We start from the raw sequence: 15,403 nt of genomic DNA on the forward strand, positions 1-15,403 counted from the left end.
TCGCCATTTCAGTTTAGAAAAAATCAAAAGAAAATGATAAAAACTCCAAAAAATAAAATCCTTCGAGAGGTAGTTAAATTACTACATCTACTAGTTAGGAAAATTTGAAAACTTAAATTTGGACATGTTTTGCAAAAAGTGTAGGGAAAATGTAAAACAACTATAACTTTTGCATACGATGTCGGAAGAAATGTATAATATATCAAAAAATTTAGTACGAAAATCCGCATCCGATGGAGACCGCCCACGGCCTGTTTGCAATTAAAAAAGATATGCTCAAATTTCAGTTTTTTTAAAATTTTGGTTAAATCTGGTCAAACTATGGTCAAACTACTTATTCAAGAAGTATTAATGTTACTACATAATTATTCAAGAATATTAGTGTTACTAAATAATTATTTCAATTTTTTGAATTTTGGTCAAATCTGGTCAAACTATGGTCAAACTTATTCAAGAAATATTAGTGTTACTAAATAATTACTGTTTTTTAGAATAATAGTTTTCAAACTCAAATGGTGAAACGAGTGACCTAATGCTCAAGCTAAACTGCTGAGGGTTAATAGGATTGATAACTTACATTTGTCAGGAAAACAACAAGTGCAGACTTGGAAAGTAGGGGGAATAGAACTCTGAAGTTAAGCGTGCTCAGGTTGGGGGACTGAGAGGATGGGTGACCGACCGGGAAGTTAGACGATTTGGAATGAGTGATCCACACTTGAGCAGTTAAGAGGGGTGATTAGAGACTAAATCATCAAATAATTCAATTCAGAAAATTGAAAATCGAAAAAAAATAAAAAAAAATCCAAAATTTTCAAAAAAAAATTCAAAAAAAAACCTTTAGTACCGGTTGGTAACATCAACCGGTACTAAAGGTCCCCCATGCCACGGCTCGAGCTCACGCCACGTGGTGGGCCTTTAGTGGCGGTTCGTGCCGAATCGGTACTAAAGGGGGGGGGGGCTTTAGTGCCCACCCTTTAGTGCCGGTTACAGAACCGACACTAAAGGCCCTTACGAACCGGTTTTAAAGCTCCGTTTTCTACTAGTGTTTGGTCTACATTTGAAAACTTGCGGAATAGTTTCGCAACTCACGCCACCCGGAACACCACAGCGTAATGGTGTGTCCGAACGTCGTAATCGTACTTTACTAGATATGGTGCAATCTATGATGTCTCTTACAGATTTACCGCTATCGTTTTGGGGTTATGCTTTAGAGACGGCCGCATTCACGTTAAATAGGGCACCATCGAAATCCGTTGAGACGACGCCTTACGAACTGTGGTTTGGCAAGAAACCAAAGTTGTCGTTTCTGAAAGTTTGGGGCTGCGATGCTTATGTGAAAAAACTTCAACCTGATAAGCTCGAACTAAAATCGGAGAAATGTGTCTTCATAGGATAACCAAAGGAGACTGTTGGGTACACCTTCTATCACAGATCAGAAGGCAAGACATTCGTTGCTAAGAATGGATCCTTTCTAGAGAAGGAGTTTCTCTCAAAAGAAGTGAGTGGGAGGAAAGTAGAACTTGATGAGGTAACTGTACCTGCTCCCTTATTGGAAAGTAGTACATCACAGAAACCGGTTTCTGTGACACCTACACCAATTAGTGAGCAAGTTAACGATGATGATCATGGAACTTCAGATCAAGTTGCTACTGAATGTCAGGACCCCGATTCCAAGTCACATCGATCTAGCCGGTAACACCGCATATCACTTTGCGGCCTCACACACGGTATCCCACGGGTGTCGCCTTACCATGGCCCGGGACCGTTTGCGCCTTTTGGCTCACGTATATGATAGTGTCGCTAGCATCCATATGACAGAGAACCCGAGCCAACATGGCTAGTCGTGAACCCGAAGCGGCACAGACCTATGGAGACAGGCATACATGAATCACATCGAGCATGTCGGTCATCAGCGAGTGATACCGGGCTGTAGCACTGGGCTAACAGGACTCCGGATGTCATCGCGTGACATTTCCCCGAAGGGACAGACATAGGAACAACGTGAAACACATGCCGGCCAGTCAAGTGTCCTGAGCAGTAGTGCTGGGCTAGCAGGACTCCGATGAACCGGGCTGTAGCGGACTACTATGGCTCGAGGAACACTAGACTACATTTCCCCATAAGAAAGGCTGCCAAGGATAAAAAACTAGATTGTCGGATCCCACTCGTACCAAGCATTTCAATCATACACACAATATGCCCGATATGAGTACATACAACATGGCATCACAACAAAACTCTACAACTCAAGTACTTTATTTAAAGGCTCCAGAGAGCCATACATAACATGTTCATACAGATAGGGGTCACATGACCCGACACTCAAGTCATACAATCATCCAAGCATAAGCGGAAGAAGCTAGTCTGAGTACAGACACTAGAAAGAAAGAAGGCTTCTTGAAGCCTGATTATCTACATAGGGCCCTCAATGGCTAGGATCACCACCTGGGTGGCTTGTCACTCGTCGACATCAAGGTCTACATAAAACCCATCGGAGGGGGCGGTGTTGTCGTCTGAAAACAATAAATAAGCAAACATGAGTACAAGGTACTCAGCAAGTCTTACATCAGAACGTACTATACATTCTCATTCTCAAGAAGGTGGTGGGGTTATTGCAGCAAGCCAACTTTGACTCTTGGCTAAGCTATCCTACGGAACTCCACTAGTAGAATAGTTTTCGCACACGAGTCCACTACTCACCAACACAATACTCCACCGGGGATCCTCTCTCGTCATCCTACGAGAGGGCCATCCTCGGTACTCACACTTATCTTGAGTTGTTTAGTAGTAACCATTAACTTGTCTATGAACTGTATAGGCAACCAAGTAGTCCTTTACCGCGGACGCGATTATTCGAATAGTTTTATACCCTGCAGGGGTGTACTTCGTCACACATGTTTCCACCACTTAGCGTCTGCACACGACATGTGCTCGGCATACTTCAAGCGAAAACTGACGTGGGTGTAGACCATGACCTGACTAACCGCACAAGTCTCTAGTCCAGGTTTATCGCCTATTCAGGTTCCATCCGGCCGGGGTGTCCTCAACGGCCCCAAACGATGTGTACAAGGTCCCGAGACGCCAAACGGGCGCCCGGCATACCCGTCCACAGTGTATCTACCGCATCATAGCCCACCCCTAGGGTCAGCGCTACGCACGGCCGCCAACACATAACCTACAAACACCAGAAACTAGTTGCAACTCCTGGACAGAGGGCGAGAGGGGTCAGTAAGTCGAGCGGGGTCATATTTCAGGGCCCAATGTGTGGTAGTAGCTGAGTCTTAAATCACGCATACAGATCTCAGTTCTTATGTATGGTCTCAATGAAACAACCCGGCATGTACTCCTACATGGCCTCTCATCGATACCTTTACCAAAACATGTTCAACACATCCCTCACATTACCAACATAAACATTTCACTCTAGCCCATCACCCAGATGAACCAGACCAGATGCAACTCTAAGCATAGCAGGCATAGCAAGGTAGGAATCACAAACATGGCTCAATCAACTCCTACACATGGTAGTGGGTTTCATCTAGTTACTGTGGCAATGAAAGGTCATGTAGAGGATAAGGGTTCAACTACCGTAGCACAAAGCAGTTTGAATCGCGTTGTCTTAATGCAGTAAACGAGAGCAGAAGCGAGAACATGGGTTTGTATCGGAATGATCAATGGTTGCCTGCCTGTTGTAGAGGTAGTAGGGTACTGCCCTTCAGACGGATACTCGGGGTTATCCTCGGAGGCAGAACCTACCACGAAAGACACACCGAACATAATCAATACATGGCAATATGCAACAATATGATGCATGCTATGATATGGCAAGATGAAAGTGTCTTGGCCTAATGCAAGCTAAAACAGAATGGGATGAACTCATTTGAATCAAAGATTCAAACATGGCCTTATTAGTGCATTACCTTATTCTGCTTAAACAGCAAGTTTAACTTGTTTTGTCATGCATGAAACCATTACAGATGGATAGATTGAATTTTTCTGATCATTTTTCATATATAAATCTTTGCATTTGGAGCTATGGTTGATTTTCTATGATTTTTAGAAGTTTTGGATATTTTCTGGAATTCTCTATATAAAAATAAATCCAGAAATTAGTTATTGCGTCAGCAGTGCGTCAGGGTGATGTCAGTGGTCAACGGGGACGTCCAGGTCAACCTGACCAGTGGGTCCCGTGTGTCAGCAGTTATTTAAACTAACTAAATTTAGTTAAAATTAATCTGGGTTAATTAGCAGAGGGGGGCCCTCTTGTCATAGACACAGGGAAGTTAACCTGGGCCCACCCAGGGGTCAAACAAAGTCAAACTCGCCGGTGTTTAGCTGCTGGCGAGGCCAGATGCGGCGGAGGGCTGCGGGTTTCGTGCTCCGGCAACCAAAACGACGGCAGAGAGCATCTACGCATAGCTGGGAGCAAGCCGCATCGAGTGGTGGTAGTGGGTGGAGCTAGGGTGGCTGGAAACATCGCCGACGACGACCTAGGCGGCCGCCGGAGTTCGGGCGAGGCCGAAACCGAGGCTGCGGGGCACGGCAAAGCGCGTGGAATGGTGCTACGGGCTCCTGCGGGTCCGGTGAGTGCGTTGGTCCCAATGGTGTGGCCGGTGGGTGGCCGGAGACACGTCGGCGATGAGCTCGGCGGCGGCGGGTGCTCGTTTGAGCGTGGTACGGTGCACACGGTGCAGGAGGGGGTTAATGGAGAGGGGGAGGACGGAGCTGGGCTCACGGCGGTCATGTAGAAATGGACGGCGCCGTCGGGGACGAGCTGATGCGGTGGCGACGACGAAGAGGATCTCCGGCGATGGCGGAGTCAGGTGAGGTTGTTGCAGAGGCTGCGGGGCAAGCGAGCGCTTGGGGCTTGGCTTGCTCGATGGAGTGGAGGGCGGCGGAGCTTTTGGACACGGTGGCTCGGCGCGGGGACGACGGAGGGCGCGACTACGGTGGTGAGACGGCGGCAGGTGCGTCGGCCATGGTGCGGGAGAGCGAGGGAGAGAGGCAGGGGGCAAGTGAGGTGTCCGCGGGGTCGGGGCGGCGACGTGGAGCCTATCCAGCATCCAGGCGCGTGACGCGGCAAGCTGCTGGCGCTGTGGCGAGCTCGCGCCCGCCGGCGTCAGCTCTCTGCCTGCCTGGCGGGGACGAAGCAGCTGGCTGGCATGGGCCAGCACAGCGCTGGGCCGCCAGGTGGGCCGGCTGATGGGCTACGGCCAGGTAAGTTCTCTCCCTCTCTTTAAGTTTCTGTTTTTCTATTTTTATTTATTCTGTAACTTTGGGGCTTTATTAGAAATACTAAAATGTTTCCAAAAATCCTGAAAATAATTGTGGGCTCTGTTTAGAATATTTCCAACAGCCCACACTTATTTCTAGAATTATTTGAGCATTTAAATTATTTTATAGCATTTAAATGCCCAAATTCAAATACTTATGATTTAATTCAATGACCTTCTGTTGACCTAGAAAATTGTGCACCAATTTTGCCAGAGGTTCTAACCCAAGACAAAGAGAGTGAACTTTTTAGAAGGGCATTTCAGGTTCATTGAAAATAATTTTAGTAAACCCTAGATGTTTCCAGGGGGTGCTGGGGGTTCTGTCTTCCCCATTTCAAATTTAAGAGGAATTTAAACATGATGCACACTCTAATGCTTGAACTAGCTAGGGTGTGACAACTCACCCCCACTCAAAAGAATCTCGTCCCGAGATTTAGGATCCTCTGGAGAGAAGGTGGGGTACTCGAGTCGAAGACGATCCTCCCTTTCCCAAGTGGCTTCTTTCTCGGAATGGTGTGACCATTGAACCTTGAGAAACTTGATATTATGACATCGAGTGGTACGCTCGGCTTGATCAAGGATACGAACGGGATATTCCCGATATGAGAGGTTATCTTGTAGATCAAGCGTTTCATGGTCCACTCCACGGATAGGATCCACGAAGCAACGCCTGAGTTGAGAAATGTGGAAGACATCGTGAACTCTGGAAAGATGCGAAGGTAGTTCCAATTGGTAGGCAACTTCTCCTCGTTTGGCAAGAGTGCGAAAGGGTCCAATGTAACGAGGAGCCAATTTGCCTTTGATACCGAAACGATGGGTTCCCTTTAACGGAGTAACCCGAAGGTAAGCCTAATCGCCGACATCATAAGTCATAGGCTTATGTTTACGATCATATTGACTCTTTTGACGAGATTGGGATGTTTTCAATTTCTCACGAATAACGCGAACCTGCTCTTCTGCTTCCTGAATCATATCCGAGCCAAAGAGTTGTCTTTCCCCAGTTTCTGACCAGTTAAGAGGCGTTCGACATTTTTGTCCATACAGAACTTCGTAAGGAGCCTTGCCCAAGCTAGTTCGATAACTATTGTTATAAGCAAACTCTGCGAATGGAAGGCATTTCTCCCAACTCATTCCGAACGAGATGACAGAAGCTTGGAGCATATCTTCCAAAATTTGATTGACTCGCTCTACTTGACCACTTGATTGAGGATGGAAGGCGGTACTAAAAGAGAGACGAGTTCCCATAGCATTTTGGAAACTTTCCCAAAATCGAGAGGTGAAGAGACTCCCACGGTCTGAGTTAATTTCCAATGGAACACCATGAAGAGACACTATTCGGGAGATGTATAAATCGGCTAGCTGGCTAGCGGTGATACTCTCACGAACAGGTAGAAAATGGGCTACTTTGGAAAGATGGTCGATCATGATGAAGATGGCATTATTCCCTCTTTTGGTCCTGGGAAACCCAGTGATGAAATCCATGCTGATTTTATCCCATTTCCACGCGGGAATAGCCAAAGGTTGAAGGGTGCCAGCAGGCCGTTGATGCTCTGCTTTAACACGACGACAGACATCGCAGCTAGCAATGTATTGAGCGATTTCTCTTTTCATCCTAGTCCACCAAAACCTCTGGCGTAGGTCTTGATACATTTTAGTACTACCGGGATGAATCGTGAGAGGGCATTCATGAGCTTCCTTAAGGATCAACTGGCGTAGATGTTGTTTCTTGGGAACAACCAAACGGTTCTCGAAGAAGACAACACCTCGCTCATCCATGGAAAAACATTTAGCAACTCCGGTAGCAATGTTTTCCTTAATTCGGAAAATGCCCTTATCACACTTCTGGGCAGCTATGATTTGATCCGTAAGGTTAGGCTTCGCCACCAGGGTGGATAGAAATCCTCGAGGAACAATGTGAAGATTAAGCTTATGAAATTCCTCATGGAGAAGTGGTTGACTTTGTTGTAACATCAGGTTGTTATAATAGGACTTACGACTTAGTGCATCAGCCATGACATTGGCTTTGCTCGGGGTGTAAGTTATTCTTAAGTCGTAATCTGAGATCAACTCGACCCAACGTCTTTGCCTGAGATTCAAATCTGGTTGGGTTAAGATATATTTCAAGATTTGGTGATCGGTGAAGATCTCGCAATGATTACCGAGAAGGTAATGTCGCCAAGTTTTAAGTGCATGGACTACAGCTGCAAGCTCTATATCATGTGTGGGATAATTTTCCTCATGTGGGTGTAATTTCCGTGATGCATAGGCAATTACCTGATGATCTTGCGTGAGTATGCAACCTAGTCCTTGTCGTGAGGCGTCGCAATAGATAATAAAGTCCTTGGAGAAATCTGGTGGTACCAGTACGGGAGGAGATGTCAGGCGTATTTTCAGTTCCTGAAAGCTGAACTCGCACTGTGGAGTCCACTCGAACTTTTTATCTTTCTTGAGGAGTTCAGTTAGAGGTTTAGCAACCTTGGAGAAATTCTCGACGAAGCGGCGGCAATAGCTTGCTAAGTCAAGGAAGCTTCAAACTTGCTTGACCGTCTCAGGTGGAGTCCAATCAAGGACGGCTTGAACTCGCTCGGGATTGACAGCAATACCCTTACCAGAGATTACATGGCCTAGATAGGTCACTTCTGGCAACCAAAATTCACACTTGGAGAATTTGGCATAAAGGCGATGCTCTCAAAGTTTCATCAAGACCAGCCTTAGATGTTCGGCATGTTCCTTTTCATTCTTGGAGTAGATGAGTATGTCATCGAGGTATACTACGACGAATTTATCCAAATACTCCATGAAGACCGAGTTCATTAACCTGGAGAAGGTAGCTGGGGCATTGGTTAAACCGAAGACATAACGGTGTACTCATATTGGCCATAACGAGTAACAAAGGCCGTTTTGGGAATGTCCCCGTTTCTGATTTTGATCTGATGGTAGCCTAACCTCAAATCCATCTTGGAAAAGACTGAGGATCCAACAAGCTGATCATACAGATCGTTGATCCTGGGAAGCGGATATTTGTTCTTGATGGTGACCAAGTTGACAGGTCGGTAACCTATAACCATTCGATCTGTTCCATCCTTCTTCTTGACGAAGAGGATGGGGCAAGCCCAAGGAGAGGAACTAGGACGGATGAAACCCTTTTTCAAGGACTCATCGAGTTGGTTCTTAAGCTCGGCTAGTTCTAAGGGTGCCATCTAGTAGGGTCTTCTAGAAATTGGAACGGTTCCTGGAACAAGGTCTATCACAAACTTGACATCCCTGTCAGGTGGAACACCTGGCAGTTCTTCTGGAAAGACATCCGGAAAGTCTCGGACTACCGGAACATCTTCAAGGTCTGGAAGGGGGTTGGCATTTAGGGAGTAAACCTGGCGCTTGGCCACTCGAGTTAAGACATTGACTGTCTTGCCAGATGGGTGAGTAAGTTGAACGGTTCTAGTGGCACAATCAATCTTAGCATAATGAGCTAACATCCAGTCCATACCCAAAATGATGTTTATGTCCGAGGACTTGAGAGCTATTAAGGATGCAAGGAAGATAAGTCTATCGACAAGAATTTCGTTCCCATGGCTTACTCTAGAAGTTTGCCATCTAGAGCCAGGGGTTTGAATTTCCATGGTAGAGGGCAAGTCACAGAATGTCATGTTATGCAATCAAGCATAGTTCTCGGATATGAATGAATGAGATGCTCCAGTATCGAAAAGAACAGATGCCGGATGGCAGTTAACAAGGAGCGTACCAAGGACGACGTTAGGATCCTCATGAGCCTCCTCGGCTGAAACATAGTTGACATGGCCACGTGTAGTAGTGACCGGCTTGGCATAGAATGTCTTTCCCGCGGGCTTACCATGGCCAACGGACTTTCCAGTTTGATTGGGGTTGTTGTTCTGGGGACACTCTCGGCTATAGTGACCCGGCTCTCCACACTTGAAACATGTCACCACATTGGGGCGTGGAGCAGCATTAGCAGCGGGGCCACCATAGGGCTTGGGCGGTGCAAATTGCTGGTTGGGCAAGGCGCCTCAAAGGATGGCCTTGGGATGAACCTGGGTGGCAGTGCCGTGCTTGGGATCCACACCCGGCGCTTATGAGCTCCAGAGCCGGATGAAGAGCCAAAATCACGGGAGTGCTTGCGTGAAGCGTCATAATCAGTCTGTCCTGTCTCAGCACTGATGGCCTTATTGACCAACTTCTGAAAGGAGGTGCACTCGTGCAGACAAAGATCACGGCGAAGCTCAGGGCTAAGTCCCTTGTGGAACCTTGCCTGCTTCTTAGCGTCAGTAGATACCTCTTCAGGGGCATAACGTGCCAGATTCCCAAATTCACGACTATATGCATCCACAGTCAGTCTTCCTTGGGTGAAATTGCAGAACTCGTCCCTCTTGCGATCCATGAGACCTTCCGGAATGTGAGTCTCACGGAAAGCCTCACTGAATTCAGCCAAAGTAGTGATTTGGCCGATCGGGCGCATAGCTTCAAAGTTTTCCCACCAGAGGCTAGCAGAGCCTTTGAGATGGTAGGCAGCATAGGTAACCTTGTCGGCTTTGGCTACGTTGGCAGAACGTAGCTTGTGGGTGATGCTGCGAAGCCAGTCATCCGCGTCGAGGGGCTCGACGGAATGGTTAAACTTTGGTGGGTACAACTTGATAAAGTCATTGATTGAAACCAAGTCATTTCGCGGATGGCGTGCAGTGTTCTGCTCAATCCGCTCCAGCAGGCGGTTAGTCTCACTCTTGCTTCTTTCCGCCTCCAGCATTACTTCAGCCAGAGAAGGCGGGTGAGGCAGATTTTCACCCCTAGCTGCACTGTCTTCCCCCTGCTCCAGGGCAGCAGGGTTGCTGCGGGTGTTGACCATCCTAGGAGAACCAAGACAACGGTTTAGATAAGGATGGCTCAAACTTAGCAAGGAAGTGCAGAATGTAATGGATAACACGGAATGCAGAGATGTTCATCCGTATGTCATGGTAATATAAAACTGCCATATATATACCAACTGTCATACACATCATACATAGTTTAGTACAAGCCCAGGCTATAGTACAACTATGATGAAAGACGTTACATCTCATTGGAGGCATTCCAAGCTCCTATACATTATTTGTCTACACCTCCGGAATTGATTACACACAAAGTCATATTCCACAAGTCACGCAGGACAGTGGAGATACAACTGTTACAATACTAGTGGTACTACTACTAACTCAGACAGCTCCGTAGTAGTCCTCATAGAAGTCACCTCCATAGCCTGGAAGTTCAACGTGATCATCCGGGAACAGACGGTCCTGAGGAGCTTGTGGACCATAGGGGCTAGGATGAGGTCTTGGACCAAGAAACGGTGGCCCGCGGGGACCACGGGGTGGGGTGATGCCTCCCACATCACGCCAATCCACCATTTCTGGCAGAGCAGATCTCACAGGATACAAATCCCTTGTATCCATACACCCAGCTTGCACCACAGGTGCAAACCGAGTCAATGTGGCTCAATGATCAGCACAGGTATTGAAAAGCTCCAACCTCAAGGCCCGATTCTCTCGGTCCTTATCTTCGAGCATCTCGGCAGTGATACGAGTTAATGAGTCCTCCTGAGTGGAGTCAGCATAGATATCCTGAAGATACCCTTGCACTCCTGGAAGTGAAGCTGGCATGTAACGGAAGTCGGTGTTCCGAAGCAGGCCAGTCCGGACTCACATGATGGTCATCATGGAATAGGCAGCATCCTGCACAGCCATCTCAACAGTAACCCCGTATCCATAGGAACACTGAAGGGGCTCGGTAGATCCAGGAAAAGAAGGAAATATCCTGACGGTGCAGAAATATTGGCTTTGATTAAAGTCTCAGAATTGCTCTTCAACAGTGTATTCGGGATACCAACGGTAACCCGTCTCGATCATTACCCGGACTAACATAGCAGTATGACCGGGCATGTCGAGGCACCGGGTCAGGCGAACCACTTGGTTTTGAGCACGGTTGACCATCTAAAAGCACAACCACAATGCAAAGACATTAGAATTTCTAGGGAAAATTGGACAGCATAACAGCTGTAAATGCTCAGAAAAAGATTTGAGACATCCACAATAGTCTGCAATACCACTCAACAACATCATATCAAGGTTCTGATTCAATTAGAAACATACTAAAAGTAGTAGAAACTGTACTGAGGCTTGTAACAACAATCCTATAAGCTACTACGGATTAGTAGCACGTGAACCTGATAGAAGAAGAGAGCCTAGTCCTTAACCCACGTTGAATGAGAAGAGAATGACTCAGATCAGAGGGCATAGGGTAAAGGAGTAAAAGAGCCTTACGTTCCCTCCCACAATCAATTCCCCTACATATAAGTAAAGCATTTCTAGACTCGACATCGACCAGTTTGGCTCAACGAACCTACAGGCAGTCCGGCTCTGATACCAACGCTGTCAGGACCCCGATTCCAAGTCACATCGATCTAGCTGGTAACACCTCATATCACTTTGCGGCCTCACGCACGGTATCCCACCAGGTGTCGCCTTACCATGGCCCGGGACCGTTTGCGCCTTTTGGCTCATGTATATGATAGTGTCGCTAGCATCCATATGACAGAGAACCCGGCCGACGTGGCTAGTCATGAACCCAAAGCGGCACAGACCTATGGAGACAGGCATACATGAATCACATCGAGCATGTCGGTCATCAGCGAGTGATACCGGGCTGTAGCACTGGGCTAACAGGACTCCGGATGTCACTGCGTGACATTTCCCCGAAGGGACAGACATAGGAATGACATGAAACACATGCCGGCCAGTCAAGTGTCCTAAGCAGTAGTGCTGGGCTAGCAGGACTCCGGTGAACCGGGCTATAGCAGACTACTATGGCTCGAGGAACACTAGACTACATTTCCCCTTAAGAAAGGCTGCCAAGGATAAACAACTAGATTGTCGGATCCCACTCATACCAAGCATTTCAATCATACACACAATATGCCCGATATGAGTACATACAACATGGCATCACAACAAAACTCTACAACTCAAGTACTTTATTTAAAGGCTCCAAAGAGCCATACATAACATGTTCATACAGATAGGGGTCACATGACCCGACACTCAAGTCATACAATCATACAAGCATAAGCGGAAGCAGCTAGTCTGAGTACAGACACTAGAAAGAAAGAAGGCTTCTCGAAGCCTGATTATCTACATAGGGCCCTCCATGGCTAGGATCACCACCTGGGTGGCTACTCACTCGTCGACATCAAGGTCTACATAAAACCCATCGGAGGGGGCCGTGTTGTCGTCTGAAAACAATAAATAAGCAAACATGAGTACAAGGTACTCAGCAAGTCTTACATCAGAACCTACTATACATGCTCATTCTCAAGAAGGTGGTGGGGTTATTGCAGCAAGCCAGCTTTGACTCTTGGCTAAGCTATCCTACGGAATTCCACTAGTAGAATAGTTTTCTCACACGAGTCCACTACTCACCAACACAATACTCCACCGGGGATCCTCTCTCGTCATCCTACAAGAGGGCCATCCTCGGTACTCACACTTATCTTGAGTCTTTTAGTAGTAACCATTAACTTGTCTATGAACTGTATAGGCAACCAAGTAGTCCTTTACCGCGGACGCGGCTATTCAAATAGTTTTATACCCTACAGGGGTGTACTTCGTCACACATGTTTCCACCACTTAGCGTCTGCACACGACATGTGCTCGGCAGACTTCAAGCGAAAACCGACATGGGTGTAGACCACGACCTGACTAACCGCGCAAGTCTCTAGTCTAGGTTTATCGCCTATTCAGGTTCCATCCGCAAGGAAATCCGGCTGGGGTGTCCTCAACGGCCCCAAACGATGTGTACAAGGTCCCGAGACGCCAAACGGGCGCCCAGCATACCCGGCCACAGTGTATCTACCGCATCATAGCCCACCCCTAGGGTCAGCGCTACGCACCGCCACCAACACATAACCTACAAACACCAGAAACTAGTTGCAACTCCTGGACAGAGGGCGAGAGGGGTCAGTAAGTCGAGCGGGGTCATATTTCAGGGCCCAATGTGTGGTAGTAGCTGAGTCTTAAATCACGCATACAAATCTCAGTTCTTATGGACGGTCTCAATGAAACAAGCCACCATGTACTCCTACATGGCCTCTTATAGATAGCTTCACCAAAACATGTTCAACACATCCCTCACGTTACCGACATAAACATTTCACTCTAGCCCATCACCCAGATGAACCAGACCAGACGCAACTCTAAGCATAGCAGGCATAGCAAGGTAGGAATCACAAACATGGCTCAATCAACTCCTACACATGCTAGTGGGTTTTATGTAGTTACTGTGGCAATGACAGGTCATGTAGAGGATAAGGGTTCAACTGCCGTAGCACACAGCAGTTTGAATCGCGTTGTCTTAATGCAGTAAACAAGAGCAGAAGCGAGAACATGGGTTTGTATCGGAATGATAAATGGTTGCTTGCATGTTGTAGAGGTAGTAGGGTACTGCCCTTCAGACGGATACTCAGGGTTATCCTCGGAGGCAGAACCTACCACGAAACACATCGAACATAATCAATACATGGCAATATGCAACAATATGATGCATGCTATGACATGGCAAGATGAAAGTGTCTTGGCCTAATGCAAGCTAAAACAGAAGGGGATGAACTCATTTGAATCAAAGATTCAAATATTAGCTCATTAAACATGGGCTTATTAGTGCATTACCTTATTCTGCTTAAACAGCAAGGTTAACTTGTTTTGTCATGCATGAAACCATTACAGATGGATAGATTGAATTTTTCTGATCATTTTTCATATATAAATCTTTGCATTTGGAGCTATGGTTTATTTTCTATGATTTTTAGAAGTTTTGGATATTTTCTGGAATTCTCTATATAAAAATAAATCCAGAAATTAGTTATTGCGTTAGCAGTGCGTCAGGGTGACGTCAGTGGTCAACGGGGACGTCCAGGTCAACCTGACCAGTGGGTCCCGCGTGTCAGGATTTATTTAAACTAACTAAATTTAGTTAAAATTAATCTAGGTTAATTAGCAGAGGGGGGCCACTTGTCATAGATGCAGGGAAGTCAACCTGGGCCCACCCAGGGGTCAAACAAAGTCAAACTCGCCGGTGTTTAGCCGCCGGCGAGGCCAGATGCGGCGGAGGGCTGCGGGTTTCGTGCTCCGGCAACCAAAACGACGGTAGAGGGCATCTACGCATAGCTGGGAGCAAGCCGCATCGAGTGGTGGCAGTGGGTGGAGCTAGGGTGGCCGGACACTTCACCAGCGACGACCATGGTGGCTGCCGGAGTTCGGGCGAGGCCGAAACCGAGGCTGCGGGGCACGGCGAGGCGCGTGGAATGGTGCTACGGTCTCCTGCGGGTGCGGTGAGTGCGTTGGTCGCAATGGTGTGGCCGGAGACACGTCGGCGACGAGCTCGGCGGCGGCGGGTGCTCGGGTGAGCGTGGTATGGTGCACACGGTGCAGGAGGGGGTTAATGGAGAGGGGGAGGACGGAGCTGGGCTCACGGCGATCACATAGAAATGGACGGCGCCGTCAGGGACGAGCTGATGCGGTGGCGACGACGAAGAGGATCTCTGGCGATGGCAGAGTCGGGCGAGGTTGTTGCAGAGGCCGCGGGGCAAGCGAGCACTCGGGGCTCGGCTTGCTCGACGGAGTGGTGGGTGGCGGAGCTTCAGGACACGGTGGCTCGGCGCGGGGACGACGGAGGGCGCGACTACGGTAGTGAGACGGCGGCATGTGCGTCGGCCATGGTGCGGGAGAGCGAGGGAGAGAGGCAGGGGGGCGAGTGAGGTGTCTGCGGGGTCAGGGCGGCGACGTGGAGCCTATCCAGTGTCCAGGCGCGTGACGCGGCAAGCTACTGGCGCCGTGGCGAGCTCGCACTCGCCGGCGTCAGCTCTCTGCCTGCCTGGCGGGGACGAAGTAGTTGGCTGGCATGGGCCAGCACAGCGCTGGGCCGCCAGGTGGGCCAGCTGATGGGCTGCGGCCAGGTAAGTTCTCTCCCTCTCTTTAAATTTCTGTTTTTCTATTTTTATTTATTCTGTAACTTTGGGGCTTTATTAGAAATACTAAAACGTTTCCAAAAATCCTGAAAATAATTGTGGGCTCTGTCTAGAATATTTCCAA

This window comes from Triticum dicoccoides, chromosome 1A (genome assembly GCF_002162155.2).
Source record: "Triticum dicoccoides isolate Atlit2015 ecotype Zavitan chromosome 1A, WEW_v2.0, whole genome shotgun sequence".
Lineage (NCBI taxonomy): Eukaryota > Viridiplantae > Streptophyta > Magnoliopsida > Poales > Poaceae > Triticum > Triticum dicoccoides.